General features: G+C 35.2%; 1 protein-coding gene and 1 long non-coding RNA gene across 3 annotated transcripts in view; one reads left to right on the top strand and one right to left on the bottom strand.

The window, feature by feature from the left end:
* Positions 1-14,402, bottom strand: part of LOC140749232 (uncharacterized) — a 467,169-nt gene that overhangs the window by 62,492 nt on the left and 390,275 nt on the right. Inside the window, exon 2 of the long non-coding RNA XR_012103038.1 lies at positions 7,607-7,638. This is a non-coding gene — a long non-coding RNA (uncharacterized LOC140749232). The remainder of the gene's footprint in view (positions 1-7,606; positions 7,639-14,402) is intronic.
* LOC140749225 (uncharacterized) overlaps positions 1-14,402 on the top strand; it is a 65,815-nt gene that overhangs the window by 18,941 nt on the left and 32,472 nt on the right. The window lies entirely within an intron of this gene.

The raw sequence follows: 14,402 nt of genomic DNA, 5'->3' as shown, positions 1-14,402 counted from the left end.
TAATGTAGGCATTCGTTTGTACACTTACATTTATACTATGTACATAGTTTTCTTTAAAATATTATTCGATAATATAATAAATACTAAGGCGGAAAAGCATTAGAATTATTAATTTGTAATTTATATTAATTTAATTGTTGTTAGTTTAGTTATTGTTGATACGTCAATATTCGTAATGAATTTTATTAGTGAAAATCACGTCACATCGCGCAATTACCCATGAACAATATAAGGGAAACATGTTAATTCCACGTCAGTAAATGGCAGGAAATGCAAGAGCACAACAGCAATTGGCGTTATTATGCAATGCACATCCAAGTAATTATCCCGACCATTGTTAACCGAAATAAATAATTACGGGTAATGTGTATTTCAGTCAGCACTCGCGGGAAAGCCTATTATGGACCAACGGAGCTGACAAAAGCAATCTCACGCGAAACTGAACTTTATTAGCATTGAATATGCCTCGAAATTACACAATGGAAGTGCGAATTCTGGGATTGGATTTCTTATAAATACTAATAGCATGCGAAAATGCAGTGATGGTAATTGGTCAGTGTCGTATCGACATCTGTAATCAACCTCAGATAAGATTGGAGTTAGAGCTAGAACGTGAAGGACGAATGTCTGTCTCTTAACGCACTTGTAATCCAGACAGCGGCGCTTAACTCTGCCATTATAAAGTAGAAAAAAGCGTGGTACATTCACATACCTTTGAAAACTTATTTCTCTTTTTTTTAAGATTTCTCAGGTAGGCAGGTTTCCTCACGATTTGTTCCTTCGCCATTTAAGCATAAGTGATAAGTCATTTTTAATACGCTCAAAACTTTGAAAAATCAGAGGTACATGCCTGGGATTTGAACCTCAGACCCATCGACTAAGAGGCCGAGTTTCTCAACCACTGTCACTGCCACTTGTGTAACAGATAAACATTTTCCTTAACATTTTAGTGGTAGTACAGTTTGCTACAGTAAAATTACGTCACGTGAATTAATTATACTTCACACGTCGTTGTCTGTTCTTTAGAAGATCTTGTAGATGCAATGGCTTTCTCCAATATTTTCCATTGTTGTTATTCCCATGAAAAGCGTACCTACAACCGTACCACCCGCATTTCCATTTAAATTGGTTTGGCGATGATATTTATCACTATCCTGTTTTATACTTTTGTGGCGACTATTTTTCTATCCAATATTCTGTTCAATCCCCCTAGGTTGTTCACATTGAAAAATATTAATTAAAACTGTTTAACCGTATTAATTACAATGTTTAATGTTTTCGTAGCGTTATCTAAAATCTAAAATTTAAGATTTACACTTTGTAATAACAAATGATAGTGTCAACGTTTGCTATAACTGGGGATCTGTAGTTACCAATTCTACGTAATTAAATAACATACAATATCATAATATCTCATATTGAGAAAAAGTGTGTTTCCTTTTATAAATTTTTAATTGAATATAAACATCTTTAGACATCGATTATAATTTTTTGCTTATGTACTTATATAAAATTATTAATAATCTGCATTGATATTCTTAACAAATTTTGTACCTAAATACGTTATGTCTATTACCAACAACCTCATGAGACTACATATTGTACCAAAAACCTTCTGTAGTCACATAAGGCTTTTGGTACAGTACATGATATCTATGTATGTCATTTTTATATAGAAAGAAAAATCACGGCATAACAAAGCGCAGCAATCATTCAACGAAAAACAAGACTGATTTTTCAGCGGAAAATAGAGTTTGACATTTTTCACTCGTAAAAAATGCAACGCTTTGCAGAGGATGAGTGATTTGTTTTGGCTTCTGAATGGTTTAGTCATATTGCGATCATTTAAATTCTAGTGCCATCATTTTAATCAAGTTTGTTTGGTTTCTGTTATATTTTGTTTAAAGCGTGTTGGTGTTACTGTGTTAATTTGAGTGCGTACTGGAGCTAAGTGATTGTGTTCTAGCTAAGTGGTAGGCTTTTTTTGTTTACTAGGGGGAAACCTTCAAAAGGTACCCGATGTCGTGGGAGCGACACAGGGTTATGTGGGACTCTTACCGCACTAAAACCCCCCCGTTGGCCGTCCTCGGCGCTGCGTAGAGGACTCCGGGATCTCCAAAGGAACGCTACCGGAGTCCTCACAGCGCGTTGCCCCGTCGGGCTCCGCCCAGGTGAGCATAACGCTCGCCGCACCGTCTGGTGCGTACGACGGCATACGACCACACATACCGCCGTCCTTCCCGGGGCCGTTGTCCGGGCGGTTCGAGCTCCCACTCTTGCCACCCACGACCCCAGAAGCCCCCTTTTAGTCGCCTCTTACGACAGGCAGGGGATACCGTATACCGTATACCGGCCCTATTCTTGTCCCGGAACTACAGGAATACCGCGTCGGGGACCGCTAAGTACGGCCGCGGCGACTTCTTCCTCGAGCGGGTTCAGCGGGCTCCCTTGCTTGCTCGGCGTCTTCCTTCGCACACCTTACCATGTCGCAGAAGGTGATCATGCCTTACCAGGCTTCGCTGCGCTGAACCATCGCTCCGACGTTCTCGTCGCTTCTCGGCATTTTGGGCTAAGATCAAAGTGAGTAGAAAGTAGCTGAGTGATAGCCTAGTACCTAGTCGAACGCGTTCGCTCAATCGAGGGGTCTGAGATTCGAAGCCCAGGCATTCAGCTCTGATTTTTCAAAGATATATGCGTGGTAGAAATTAAGCATTACTTGATTTAACGGTGAAAGGAACTTTTATAAAGGTATCCTTATAAAAGTTCCTTAGCTTAGCTTAGGTTAAAAGCATCTTTAAAAAAAGTTCTCGAAGCCATGTAATTGTGAAGTTTATGAATTCACACCAGCGCGTTGGACTATGACCTTCTTATTCATTGAGGATGATGATGATGACTGGAAACCAGTTCTCAACACGGGGCAGCGTGTCCAGCCAACCAATGGCGTAGCGTTAATGCAGTCGCTAAAATGCGCATTTTCATACTGTGACCGAATGCAGCAAGTTCCCAAAACGTGTTGCAGCATCTATGCAATCACCAAAACGCGAAAGACAGAATTGAATCGAAAAGACAAACTTAAAAAATGTACAAAACGAAATAAAAACAGAGAGCACATAGGTTTTTGAACACTGATTTCTCTTGTGAGGGAGAATTCATCACTCCTTTGTAGGCACTGGATAAGTTAATTTCAGGCGCGATTTGAATCGAAATCGGAGTTTGGAGTTAGAGATAAAAATGTAATCACTTGTTTTGTCTGCTCAAGTGAAAACGGATTTCACTTTCATCTGGAAAAGGGTGCGTTTATATCGTAAGCCAATTTTAGCAATATAAATAAATTGGATTTAATTTTCTCAAGAACCTTTATACAAGTCACATCCAAGCTGACTTATCCTCCTCCTCTATTAACTCTAAATATCTAGGGTTCTATACTAAATAAACATAAAAAATATGGGTCGAAAGTAAGAACCTCTTGGAAAACTTTAAATAACACAAAAGATCAAATACACTTTTTGGTATACATAGTTGCTATTAAAATATACACTTCACTGTTTATAATACATGATATTTAATTTCTTTCACATTTCAGAACCATGATTAATTACCTAAGTTTACTCCTTACCTAAATCGACAGATTAGATAACGGTGAAGGAAAACATCGTGAAGTAACCTGCATACCAGAGAGATCTTTAAAAAAAGATTTCAAAAGTATGTGAAATCTATCAATAAGTACTTGACCAGCGCGGTGGACTATGGCCTAATCCTTTTTATTCTGAGAGGAGACCCGTGCCCAACAGTGGATACATTAATGGGTCACTACTGGGTTGCCGATGACGACTCTCTAAACGAATGAATGAGTTGAAAATTCCGTATGTAAGATTTTCTTTGTTATTTACAAAAGTTTTGATTTGGTTGAACATGGGAATGAACGCTCGGTTGGTGAACATGGAACATTTGTCGAACACAGCCTTAACATCTATGGTACATGTTGAATTTTGTAGGTAGACATTATATAGTCAGCTCACAGCGAGAAGTGTTTTTGCACTTTGCGTTCACACCAAAATCAACGTCAGCCTTTGATTTTTTAAGGTTTCACAACAGTTGGCAGATCAAAGGGGAAATAGCTCAATTTTTTTTCAAACGCCTCACTTGAATTTGCACGCGTACTTTCTGAAACCGCATTCATTGAAATGGAAACGTCAAAATGGTTCTTTTATAGTGTTTTTGGCAGGCAACAATTTGAGAGCGGACCAGACGTACGGTACATTTACAGCCAAACCTTGCATGGACTTCACCATCAAATTGAGGGCATTTTTACCCATCGCAGTCTTTGATATGTATTGAGAGCGCAATGTTTCTTTTTTTTAATTTTGACGTAGCCGCTACACAGTCCGTATACATACGTAGACACTGTGTAGTACAAAAAGCAGTGATAGCCTAGTGGTCGGGCGGCCTCTCGATCGAGGGGTCCGAGGTTCGAATCCCAGGCACGCACCTCTGATTTTCAAATTTATGTGCGTATTAGAAATTAATTATCACTTGCTTAAACGGTGAAGGAAAACATCGTGAGGAAACCTGCATACCTGAGAGATTTATAAAAAAAAAATCTTGAAGGTATGTGAAGTCTACCAATACGCACTTGGCCAGCGCGGTGGACTATGGCCTAATCCTTCTCATTCTGAGAGGAGACCCGTGCCCAGCAGCGGGACAGTAATGGGTCGATGATGATGATGCGGACTGTGCCTCAACCGCTTAATACCTAGATGACATATGAGATATATGACAGGTCGTTAAAATCTCGTTTAGATTAGCGCGAATGATATAGGGTGCATTAAAATTAAAAAAAAATCTTTATTTTGAGTTATACAGAGAGGCATATGTTACTTAATTATATGTTATTTTCAATTATTGTATTCTTAGTTAGGTTTTCGAGTTACTCTAATCAAATTTCGTCTTCTGAATCTAAATCTTTGCTACAGGAAATAAGGAATATCCATTTTGACTATATTTCGTTGTCTACATTGTTAGTAGAAGCCTTGACACGTTTTGTTCTCTGTGGATAATAGACCCGAGAAGAATTGAACGTTCTTGCTTTATCTTTTTGTGAAATAAATCTTTGTAAGTACCCACAGGGATGCCTTTCAACGTAAGTACTGTAGCGTTTAATGCGTTTATGGACTTACTTTAATCTTCGACTTTGTTGGCATACTATTAGCATTTTACGTAGTATATAAATCTTATTTTTAGGCCTATCTATCCAAAATTGACTGCTAAAAGATATACATGCGCTTCAATTTAATATTTCTTGCGAAGATGTTTTCTTATTTGAATTTTATAGACTTAGTCTTAAATGATAAATCCTTAGGGTGCCAAGCTTAATAATAAACATCTTAAACAGAATATTATTATTATAATTTAAATTCTCTTAAATAACAGAGTAGAGATTAGTGTGATAAGTTTTGCTTGAATAAACTCTAATGGATGTTTTATGTTACTTTGCAATTTTTCGTTACAGAACTTTGATTCAATTTTAAGTCTCTTTAATTTAATTCCATCGAATTTTGGACATTTTATTTAAATACTAGCTGACCCGGCAAACGTTGTGTTGTCATATAAATAAAAAAATGTTAAGAGTGAACTACCCTTATCACTTAGGGGTATGAAAAATAGATAGTAGCCGATTCTCAGACCTACTGAACATACATATAAAATTTGGTGAAATTCGGTAAAGCCGTTTCGAAGCAGTACGGTAACTAACATTGCGACACGAGAATTTTATATATAAGATAACTCTATTTAAACCATTAGGAATTTATATTAACAAAGATATATTTTGCCGTAAAACCTTTGTCATTTATCGTAAGACTTCAAATAAAAGTTTTGATAAGCTCTCAAAGTAGATTTTAGATAAAATGTCAAAAATAATATTTTCAACATGCTTTATCAATTTACTACAGACATTATTCGTTACTTTATTACTGTGAAGATTTCAAAAACCTATTGTTCAGCTCGCATATAATTTATTAGGGGGAATAAAACCCTGTTATCGTTCAAAGAGATAAGCCAGATATAGAAATGCCAAGCTTAATCGGGGTCTTAACAGTAGTATTTGGCCTCTAAAATTAGGTAATAAAAATTATTGTATTAATGTTACGTAAGTTAAAATTAACAAACGCTTAATTCGGGGACCTATAAGGTACTACAACCGCTTAGGCACTGAATAGCAGTTGACTAATATAATTTGCTATTATTGAGAATAATAATTGGATAAAGAAAGTGCTTTGATAAAGATATTTTAGAATTGCAAAAAGATATATAAGTAGATATATAGTACACATAACTCGAAATATTGAATCGCTTTAAATCTAAAAGATCGTCTCCCATATCTGACTGATTTGATAGTCGGGTGTCTAGATTTCAATACAGCCCAGACACGAGTTTTGGATGAGGGTAAATTTGGGCAGACCCATTTCATGCTACGTGCAATGTCTCTACAATCTTTTTCGTAGAGACCGCACGTAGCCACTTTGGACAGACCTCGATAAACAAAACTTTTTATAATCATACATACCAATTTTAAGACAAATTTGTAAGATGCGATATAAGTTTTATTTTGACTAATATGAGAACGAAGTGATACGGCGTGACATGACTTTTTTTTTTATTTTTTACTTCGTTATATTACGTTTATTCTTTCACGGTAAATTAATGTGAATCAATGTTCCTAAAGTTTCATTAGAATTGGTCCAGCTGTTTCCAGTATCAAGTCGTACAAACAGATGGACAAATTAAAGAATACATGTTTATTATATTTTTAAACTAAGTAAAGATATTTTATCGCTGGATCAGTATCGCCGATCCTTTGAATTCTGTGGAGAATCTCGAAATTTTCGGAAACTTAAGAAGTGTTCTAACTTCACAAGGATGTACCTTCACTTGGGCCGATTAAGTTTTACTCACACTTACAAAGTACTTATAAGTACTTCCTTCTCGTTTCATCGATAACTTCTCAACTTCCAAGCTATAATACTTATCAGAGTTGTACATGTGGATTCGATAAGTTTTTATTACTATAAATGATTTTATGTTATTGTAGGTAGAGTTAAAAATATTAGAAAAGTAGATAAATATAGAAGTAAAAGACAATTAAATTAGGAGAATTTAGACATTTGCAGTGATAGTCTAGTGGTTAAGAAACTCGGCCTCTCGATCGAGGAGTCCGAGGTTCAAATCCCAGGCACCTCTGATTTTTCAAAGTTATGTGCGTATTAGAAATTAATTAGCACTTGCTAAACGGTAAAGGAAAACATCGCGAGGAAACCTGCATTCCTGAGAGATTTTATAAAAAAAAATCTCTAACGTATGTGAAGTCTACCAATACGCACTTGGGCAGCGCGGTGGCCTAATCCTTCACATTCTGAGAGGAGACCCGTGCCCCGTAGTGGGACTATAATGGGTTGATGATGATGATGATGATGAGACATTTGCAACTCGAGAACAACGATCAGTTAATTTAAAACGTTCTTTCACAACTATTTTAAGGATCGTAGGGTAATGCCTTAAAAAGAAAGAACCGAAAATCAAAATGAGAAAAAATATACTAAATACATACATATAGATGAGTTCACGCACAAACACCCATATCTGAAACAGAAATATAAATTTATCATTAAAATGTATGCGCCACCAAGAATAGTACCCAGAACCGTCTGCACGTGAAATAAGTATGGCGATCTGTTCCCCACTATCGGGTTATCAATTAATATAAGTAATAGGCATGGTCATCCAATTACTTCTAAGTAAACTAACTACATACGTTTTAAATGATACCTATTAAGTAATATAAAAAAAATATTTAGTTAAAAGACGTGTCATACGTAGTAAAAAGCAACCCATATTGCACGTTACGCCTTTAAAACTTCCTTACATTTTGTTAAGTTACCAGCTCATAGCAAAACCATGCCAAGTAGCTTATCAAATTGGCTTTATGCTGTGAAAGGTTTATTATGTTATGTTTTTCTACAAAAATCATTAGTCACATTACGTCAAAAAAGGAGTTCCGTAAATCCGGCAACGTCGACAATACCTGCGACTAAATCCACAGTAGAAACGAATAGTACAAACAGAAATATAAATTAATCATTTAAATGTATGCACCACCAGGAATAGAACCCCGAAGCGTCTGCACATGAAATAGGTATCGTGATCGGTCCACCACGGGTCATAAATATAATAGGCTTGCGGCTACTCACTTACTTCCAAGTAAACTAACGACTTTTAAGTTATACCTGTTAATTAGTTTCAAAAAGATTTTTTTATAAGCCGTGTGCTACGTACATCAAAAACTACCAATGTCGCACGTTATGCCTCTAAAACTTCCTTACATTTTATAAAAGTACGAGCACTTATAAAATCTATGTCAAGCAGCTTATCAAATTGGCTTTATTCTGTAAAAGGGTAAAACTCTACAAAATACATTAGTCACATTTCATAAAAAGGAGTTTCGTAAATCCGTCGGCGTCGAAAGTACCTGCGACTAAATCCACAATAGAAACGAATAGTACAATACACCGGTACAAAAGTACGGTACGGCGTCAGGTCCAGCGGAAAAAGAAGCGAGTGTTTTTCAGACAACCATTGTGTCAAAGGGAAACTCAAAATGTTGCTACTAAAGGGAACTTTGAAGCGGAGTCACCTTTCTGCAAGCTTTTATGCCGATATGATACGGTTATATTATTTATTCAGTTCTATGAATGTATTCAGTATTTTACTTTGTGAATTTCCTGTTACTTTATGTATATCTTGGATTCATTATCATATGTAACTTTCAAATATTATTCGCAAAATTGTAGCAATGAAGTTTTAAAGTAAAAGTTATTACGGTTTAAATTCCCAACCGGAGCAAACATTTGTTGAGATAATGGTTATTTCAAATTACAGAATTAAATAGCATTTCATATTTTTTCACAAATCTTTTAGTATTTTAGTCTGGAACATTAGAAAAAAAGACTACACTCCTAATGTGAATTATTTTTCTGTTTAATAATATATGCTTATTGCGAACCTGTTCCTATTCATCTTACGGTTTTTATAAGCCGGAATAAGTCTCTAAAAGAGATTTACATCAGGTACATGAAAAGATATAATCTTATAATACGTTGAAAAAGGTACAAATCGAAGTACTTACGTAAGTTTCTAGATGTTATTTCAGCGGATATAAGATAAACATTGTTTATGGACGTTTGGAAACCAATTCAGTAAAGCGATTATTGCGACGGGAATTGAATATAAATAAACTATGTTTATGAATTGAATAGAAATTCCCTTAGTGAGCTAATATGGGAAAGACTGCTCACGTCGACTATGGTCAACAATTGGCAACAGTTGCGGACCATAGGCCGCGACAATTGGCGATGGTAATCGATGTGAATGGTCTCTTGTGTATAGTCCGCGCCAAACTGCTAGTCCGCTCTGAAGTTGTTGCGATTGTATGACTACACATACAATTTGTTATGGCAACGCGATTCATTTCTAGAGAGCGGACTAGCAGTTTTACGCGAACTATACCCCCGTTGAAATGGTCCATTTGAAGCTTAGTATGATTAGATTCTCGTTAGTCTCCAGTTAATAATAAATAATATTTACACTCTTAAGAATAAAAACAACCCCAATTATGAATGTTCTAGAATTATTAGTAAAGTAATTAAAGCAATTGCATTGATGTCACGATTATAATTTAATAAGCCTACAATAAAAAAATTGTATTATAGTATTACCTAAAAAATAAAAACGATCAGAAATTTAATTTATAATATATAAATGAAATGGAATATACTAAAGAACTACTAAACGAACAAATAAAATTATACTGACTATTCGGCTTACTTATTAGAAGTATAGTAAATCAAATTAAATTTATCTATTCGCCTACAGACACATACACTTAAATATAATATCAGTACATTTAATACATATTTCCCCACATTTCATTTTTAAAACGTTTATTTCATTCATAAATTGAGGATACTATCTACTTTTTATTATAATTTACTTATGTAGGATATTATTGTACAATACTAAGAGACTATATAAATATTTATTTTATTATATATATTTTTTTAATTTTTTTTTTTTTAATATAAGTACTTATCACAAAGCGTAGTCTAATTTATATTTTAACTTACCTATAGATTGTGGCTCATAGACAAAGAGGCAGGGTTCCAATGTTCGTGGTGGTACTAGTATGATCTGGGAGCTCATCATGTTATCGTCAATACTGTAGGTACGAGAACATCTGGCTAGACTCGTTTCCTGGAAATAACGATAAGTAGTGTTCCATGACGCCTTGTTTAATTTTCATTAAACACAAATTTTAAATTTACCGTTTTTTTTTTCATTATTAAAATGAAGGTACTCACCGTGATACCTGATTGTCTCACGTATCGGAAATAGACAGCGATTTGTATTAATACGGCACCATTAACAAGCATGCGGACAGCCGTCCGATTGACATCATGCCACGGGGCTAACTGAAAATCAGGGCCAAGACGCAGTCTACCTGCTCATGGCATTCACTGAGTTTATCCCCATTCACGTTTGTTGCAGCACATAGCATGTTATAATAAACTCATTTATTGTGCAATAAATAAGTTCAGTTGTATCTTTTTAATCTTATTTGTTTTTTTAAAGGATCTATTCTAAATTGATTGTCTTATTTATTAACTAGTTATATAACCGTGCAGTTTGTGTATTTATTTTGTCTGTTTGTAATTGTACTGTGTGTTGCAATATTCCTGAATAAAGTATTTCTTTCTTTCTTTTCTTTCTTAAAGTAATGAACATAATACTCGTAATCATACTTTACGAAGAGAATAACTCCAGAAGTAGAATGAATAGTTAAGTACCTAAGATCAACGTGAAATTCAAAGGCTAAGCCTCATAATCCTAAAATATACATAGTAATGTAAAGATAATAATATTCCTATCTTAGTGGAGCTAAAGCTGACGTTTTCATGTTTAAAATAAATACGTTTTAATTGTGAAATTTTAATTTATACTATTAACTAATACATACCTAATGCGGTATTTCATCTCACGAAGCAAATATATAATAGCTTCACGCTTTCATTTAATGTAAATGCGACCTATCTTTAATTAAAACTAGCTGACCCGGTAAACTTTGTACCGTCTCAAAATCTATTTATCAAATATATTTCATATAAAATAATAGCCTATGTTACTCGTGGATAATGTAGCTTTCGAATGATGAAATAATTTTAAAAATCGGTCCAGTAGTTTTTGAGCCCATTCATTACAATCAAACAAACAAATAAAGTTTTCCTCTTTATAATATTAGTATAGTTATTTTTATTTATCGAGGGGGAAACATTCAAAAGGTACCCGACGACGTGGGAGCGACGTCGAGTTATGTGGGATTTTTACCGCACTAAAACCCCCCCGGTGGCCGTCCTCATCGCTTGTGGAGAACTCCGGGATCTCCGACGAAACACAACCGGAGTCCTCCAAGCGCGATGCCCCGATCGGGCTCTACCCTAGGAGAGCAGTTTTCGCTCCTCCCAAACCATCGACGACGGTACGCGAACACACATACCGCCGTCCTTCCCGGGGTCGCTTACTGGACGGTTCGAGCTCACACTCTTGTCGCCCGCAACCCCGGAAGCCCCTTTTAGTCGCCTCTTACGACAGGCAGGGGATACCGTAGCCCTATTCTAGTCCCGGAACTACAGAGACAACCTGATTCATAAGTTATTAAGCACGCCTAATGAAATAACGTATCATAGAATGTTTTTAGGGTTCCGTACGAAAAATCCTAAAACGTGAATCTGTACGGAACACTCTCCACGCGAGTTTAACTCGCACATGTTTTTTTTAATTTTTACTTGTCCCATAAAAAGATACCACTTACAACAGTTACTGAACAAGCTTCGTAATTCTGTTAAAATTACTTTGATTGAAGTGACAAAAGGGAGTAGTTAGTGAAAATGTTGGCAACATTGTCGAAACTTTTCAAAAAGTTCCTATCCACTAACTTCAGGCTGTGGAGGACAATAAAAAAGAAAGTTTCGGCTTTATGCTTGTAACATCCCTGTACCCTGACACGTTAGATCATCTGGGACTATGGACAAAAAATATGAAAACAGGCTTTCTATAGTAATTGTTACTTTGTTTGACTAGCGTGTGTTTAATCAAAGGACTGCTATGAAATATGTTATCTTAATGCTTAATTATGTTAAACATTTTATTAAAATTATGATCATCATCTCCATCATCGTCGATTCGTTAGTATTTGACTGCCAGGGTAGGCTCCCCTTATTAAAGTTTTTGAATACTGGTAGACAAGTATCAAGTATTGGTAGATTTCACGCGCCTCTAGTAATTTTTTAGGGATTTTTAGCAGTAAATTGCATATAGATACTTCAACATAATTTCTTTGTTTGCATTATTTTCAGTAGATCAAAACACCGACCCTTTTCAAAATGCCGTTAGAAAATTTCAAATCAACTTCAAAGCTCTGGGGAACATTTCAATCACTCCCATCGCATTCCGGCCACAAGCCCAAAGTACTTAGACTAACAGTTGGATAGAACTGTAGGTACAAATTTGACACAAGCGCAAAATGTACTTACGACTAATTGACATGGTCCCTCATCACGTCTGTCCGTCGTATTTGACAGCCCACTAATTTATAGTCATGTTATTGAAACTAAGTCCATCTCCAACTATGTAGTTTGTTCAACGGACGTGGGATTTAAATGAGGACAGTTAATCTGTATTGACACGTGGTTGTTACAACTCTACAATTTATAGTTCATGTATTTGGATTGATGTGTGAGTTGCAGTGTAAATGGAACGTACTATTATGGCATTTCTGATTTTAGGGGATGTTCTCCTATTTTACAATGTTTTATTTCAAAGAACACATTAACATAAAATTTCCTTTAATACATGATATTAAGGACGTATAGAATCTATCAGCTAGTTCTTTATTAGTTAACAAATAAGGTTATAAATTTTAATTTTTGATTCAAGTTTTGTTTAAAATTTTTAACAAATTTCAAAAGTGAACGAAGCCGTTAAAGTGACTGAATATGATCGAGGATGCTGTACTGGCAACTTATACTTATCTTAAATCATCTTTACTTGCCAAACTTGGAGTTAAATAGAAAATATGGGAGACTACATCATATTATTTAAAAAAATTGGAAACCCGTTTCGGACACGAAGAGAATCCTGTACAATACCATTTTGCACGAATTTACAGATTCTAAATTTTATTTTATATAATTACTTATTATAAATATACATTGTTCTAATTATAATTACACCGATTGCAGTGTGTTGATTGTATAGCATAGATATCTCGCCGCCTTGTAATTGAAGGAAGCCATTAAATGGCTTAAACGGCTGACAATTCTGTCAGTCATTCAATGGCTGTCATGGTGCAATTTACGCGGAACAACATGCGCAGTTAGGTGGTGCATCAACACGAAATCAAAGAAAAAGTGCGGAGAAATATCGTTTCATTCGTAAATGATCTAAAAACTACATTTTTTTAATATTTTTCAAACACTAAAATAGATGACAGTGACAATTTCAATTGTCAAAACTGGTAAAATTTTCCTGTAATGAGTGAGTAATCTTTACTAATCTATGTTGTATACGGATAGAAGATTGTTTAAGCATAAACTCCAATACAAAACAGTTCGACCACATCGACCACACGAGTTACGTAGCTCAGAAGCCACACAACAAATCTACGGCAAACCGTGTTCCACGCACTCACCACACAACACATAAATCGCAATAGCCACATCCAACTTCACATCCATTTTTCACGCTCGTCGATACGATAAATGAACCCTAACCAACATGTGCATGACGGCACAATATTGATGGTCACAGTGGCCCAACGTGTAGCACCGCAGACGATACATCAGCGGAAAATTTATTTTAATTCGTTCATTGAATTTTACGCGGCACTTTAAATCTTGTCATGAATATGTTCGATATTTTAGTTTATGGTTGCCTACAACAATGTTGTTGTTACGTTTATTTTAAGGTTCCGACACATCGACATGTTTTATAATCCTGAACCGTGAATAGTATATATTTCACTAGATTTTTTACACGTACATATGGGCGGTGAGGCATTTTATAATATATAATATTATTTTTATCATGTTAATTTTGATTGTCAATGTGGAATTAATATTTAGATTAAAATATGGACGACTTCCGGTAGTACTTCAAAACACTTTGCTAGTCGTACCAAATAAATTATATAAATTATAATAATATTAAAATATTTATTCTCGTATTTTTAAAACAATATTTTCAATATAATGTTATTTTATTAACAGTTAAATTTATTGTGAATCACGTCACTT

Source organism: Epargyreus clarus, unplaced genomic scaffold (genome assembly GCF_041222505.1).
Source record: "Epargyreus clarus isolate Ecla_fem2 unplaced genomic scaffold, WU_Ecla_fem_2.2 ptg000017l, whole genome shotgun sequence".
NCBI lineage: Eukaryota > Metazoa > Arthropoda > Insecta > Lepidoptera > Hesperiidae > Epargyreus > Epargyreus clarus.
This window is presented reverse-complemented; position numbering and strand designations above follow the sequence as displayed.